At 36.5% G+C, this 4,361-nt stretch overlaps 1 pseudogene; it reads right to left on the reverse strand.

Annotated features, from left to right (window-relative positions):
• Nucleotides 1-1,136: 1,136 nt before the first annotated feature.
• Nucleotides 1,137-4,361, reverse strand: part of LOC110315306 — an 8,701-nt pseudogene continuing 5,476 nt past the window's right edge.

The raw sequence follows: 4,361 nt of genomic DNA on the forward strand, positions 1-4,361 counted from the left end.
CAAAAATTCCCAAATCAAATTACATGAAAATATTCATCACAATTTCTTTGTACAATAGGTGATGAAAATCTGCTGTAAGAAGAAACAAATATGGACTAAGAAGAAGGGTAGTAGGACAAATAGCATTTCTAATAGCAATCCCAGATATATAAATCCTATAGCTGCACATGTTATATTCATCCAACTTTAATATTAGACAACTTAAGGGCAAAAATAAAACCAAATCTGGATTTTTGTATTGTTTGGAATAAATTTCACTAAGATGAAATTAGAACAGACTTCACAATTTTGTCTTTTAAAGTTCTCAAGAGATAATGAATGTGATCAAGAGCTCTCAACAGCCAGAAAAAAAAATGTTATTGCAAACATCCAATACAAGAGATGGGTGAATCAGAGTACAAAAAGGACAAAGCACCTAGTGATGATCACACCTCTGAAGCCATCAGGAAAAAAATCAAGTAATTTACAAATATTTCAGTATTTTAATTAGATGATTTGAGAATTTCTGGTAGATAGAAGAGATAAAAGGAAAGGGGAGTGTGCCAAAACAAAGAGAATATAAAAGATTAGTTAAGGGAAAGAGTGTAATTAAAGATTCAGGGGTTTAAAGGAAATTACATGCAAACTTTTAATCTATGGATTTTCACCTGACATGATTTCAGGAATCTTTTAAAACTGATTAAAAAAAACGATGAATGGAAAAGAAAACCTGCTAAAGTCTTTTAGAATTTACATGATTCTTATTCTGCTACAAGAAAGCATTGTTTGGTACAAGGTGTGTTAGGGGATGTACATGAACAGTATATATATATATATATATATATATATATATATATATATATATATATATATAATGCAGATCATGTTGTGCTATGTACAGGTCTTTGTAATTCTTCCTGAAGGTTAAAACAGTACATTAGAATTCAAAATGCATAATCATCTGTAAGTTGGCACCTGTTAGGCTCCATTCAACATTAATGACTGGCATGTTTTATTGCAGCACATTTTCAGCCAGAGTTTGCCAACTTGTTACAACAGAAGTCGAGCAATAGGTGGATAGAGAGCAGGAAAAACAGTGCCATATTTCTCAATTGGAGACCTGGAAATAAGTGAAGTAACTAGTTATTGAATAAACATCACTCAAAAGAATTTTCTTGGCTTTTTCTTAAACAGTGGGCAACATTCCTTTTAGATTCTCCCATTTCTGTCTTCCCTCCATTCTTTCACAGCATCTACATTTCCAGGTGAGTCTCCATTAGGATCTGCCAATATAGAAATGACACTAATAATGATGGTTTCTACAGTACAGATAGGTAGCCAGCACTCCTCTAACTTCTCATAACCACATTTTCCACACCTCCAGGTTAATGAGGAATAGAAATGCAAACATCACTATTTTTAATCAACATTTGGGGGCCAAATCTCTGTGATGAATTTCATTTTAGGAGGCTGGAGTGGATAATCTTTTAGGAAGGTGAGATGAGCTTTTAAAAGCCTACCTTCAGCCAGTCCCACAATACCCAGAGGAAGCTCCATTCTCACATGCTCTAACACTCCAGGATAAGAGGTGAGGAGGACTACATCTATCCCACCACATCAGGGACCAGCAGAACCATGGCACACAGGAACTCCACCAAACCATTGGCATAAATTCCTTCTAGTCTGGGCTGGTTCCCTGAGCAGACCTTGGGACCAAACTCGGCAGCCAAGCCCACATTACTCAGAGGATGCTCCACTCCCAGGTGTTCTAACATGCCCAGGATTACAAGATCCCAGGAGCTTGGTCACACCAGGATCTCAGGGTCCCACGGGAAGCTTGACCCCCAGGAGCTCAAACACACCCAGGATCTCAGGATCACAGTATCTCAGAATCACAGAAACAGCTCAACTCTGAGGAGTTCTGACATAACTAGGATCACAGGAAGGATGAGCTTCAGTCAGATATAGCCAGGGCAGGTAGCACTAGAGATAACCAGTTGGTGGGAAGCAAGCATAAGAACATAAGCAACAGAAACCAAGGTTACTTGGTATCATCAGAACCCAATTCTCCCACCATAACAAGTCCTGGATACACCATTACACCAGGAAAGAAAGACTTAGATTTGAAATCACTTCTCATAATGAAGATGGTAGAGGACTTTAAGAGGGGCATAAATAACTCCCTTAAAGAAATACCAGAGAATACAGGTAAATATCTAGAAGCCCTTAAAGAGGAAACACAAAAATCCAGTAAAGAATTATAGGAAAACAATCAAACAGGTGAAGGTAACAAACAAAACAATCCAGGATCTAAAAATGGAACTAGAAACAACAAAGAAATAACAAAGGGAGACAATCCTGGAGTTAGAAAACCTAGGAAAGAGATCAGGAGTCATATGTGCAAGCATTACCAATAGAATTCAAGAGACAGAGGAGAGAATCTCAGGTGCAGAAGATACCATAGAAAACATTGACACAACAGTCAATAAAAATGCAAAAAGCACAAATATCCTAACTGAAAACATTGAGGAAATCCAGGACACAATGAGAAGACCAAACCTAAGGATAATAGATACTGAAGAGAGTGAAGATTCCCAACTTAAAGTGCCAGTAAATATCTTCAACAAAATTATAGAAGAAAACTTCCCTAACCTAAAGAAAGAGATGCCATGAACATACAAGAAACCTACAGAACTCTAAATAGACTGGACCAGAAAAGAAATTCCTCCAGTCACATAGTGATGAAAACACAAAATGCACTAAGCAAAGAATTTTAAAAGCAGTGAGGGAAAAGATCTGATATAAAGACAGGCCTATCAGAATTACACCAAACGTCTCACCAGAGACTACGAAAGCTAGAAGATCCTGGGCAGATGTCATACATACCCTAAGATAACACAAATGCCAGCCTAGGTCACTATACCCAGTAAAAATCTCAATTACCATAGATGAAGAAGACAAGATATTTCATGACAAAACCAAGTTTACACAATATCTTTTCACAAATCCAGCCCTACAAAGGATAATAGATGGAAAACACAAGTAGGGAAACTACACCCTAGAAAAGGCAAGAAAGTAATCTTTCAACAAACCCACACAAACATAATTCCACCTCTAACAACAAAAATAACAGAAAGTAGCAATCACTTTTCCTTAACTCTTAATATGAAAATTAATATTACCAACATATCCTAATCAAATGAAATTCAAATATATGAGGAATTAGAAATTTGTGGGATGTCATTCAATGGTCTCTCTAATTTGGTAATTGGAGAAATAAGTTCAATATTGTGCAATCCATATACACTTTCTGCTTGTTTGTCTGTGACAGTATCTTGCTGTGTCTTGAAATCTTAGGTCTTGCTGTATCTTAATGATCTTGAAATCATGCTTCTCCCATCTCAGCCTCTCTTTTAGTAGGATTGTTTATTTGATATTTTTACACCATACTATGGTTTTTAGAACAGCTTACATATTTTAAAATTATTTGTAGAGCCAAAAGAAACAGACAATTAATTTGGGAGTTGGCTTGTAAGATAACAACAAAGAGTGAGACTGAATGTTTTGCTTGATATTTATAATTATTGTATCAATTTTGAAGAGGACCTTATAAGTAACTCTTTTTCTGAGATGAATACTTTTCAAAATCCTTACAGACAATGATCCAGAATCTTACCATCACCTAATATCTGTGCCACCCTCTAAGCAGAAACATTGTTCATTGAAACAGTTGATGAATGACTTCATGGATAGACCATCATAATACAAATACCATTTCTTAAATGAATGTAACCTGTTCCCTGTGTGCTTAGAGCGATAAAAATCACTTGTCAGCTAGCTTTCACTATAGCAGGAACTATGTATCCAAATAATCGTGCCTACAATTCATTCCTTGGTGCACCAGAACTGACAACTCTTAGCTACTATGGAGGTAAAAATCGTTTGGTGATGTGAGGGACTTGGAAGTACAACCTTATTCCAATGAACTCCACTGTCTAAAAATTGTTCTTATTTTGGGTTTTTACCACAATAAGAACCAAAAATTTAAAGCTCTACCAAAAACAAAACAAACATACAAACCAAGAAATAAAAGGACTATTTATGTTTATTTAATAACATGTCCATTATTTTTTTTTATTTTCTTTATTTACATTTCAAATGCTATCCCGAAAGTTCCCTATACCCCCCCACCCCTTCTCCCCTACCCACCCACTCCCACTACTTGGCTCTGGCCTTCCCTTGTGCTGGGACATATAAAGTTTGCAAGACCAAGGGGCCTCTATTCTCAGTGATGGCCGATTAGGCCATCTTCTGCTACATATGCAGCTAGAGACACAAACTCAGGGGGTACTGGTTAGTTCCTCTTGTTGTTCCACCTACAG

This window comes from Mus pahari, unplaced genomic scaffold, assembly GCF_900095145.1.
Source record: "Mus pahari unplaced genomic scaffold, PAHARI_EIJ_v1.1 scaffold_11595_1, whole genome shotgun sequence".
In the NCBI taxonomy this organism is placed as follows: domain Eukaryota; kingdom Metazoa; phylum Chordata; class Mammalia; order Rodentia; family Muridae; genus Mus; species Mus pahari.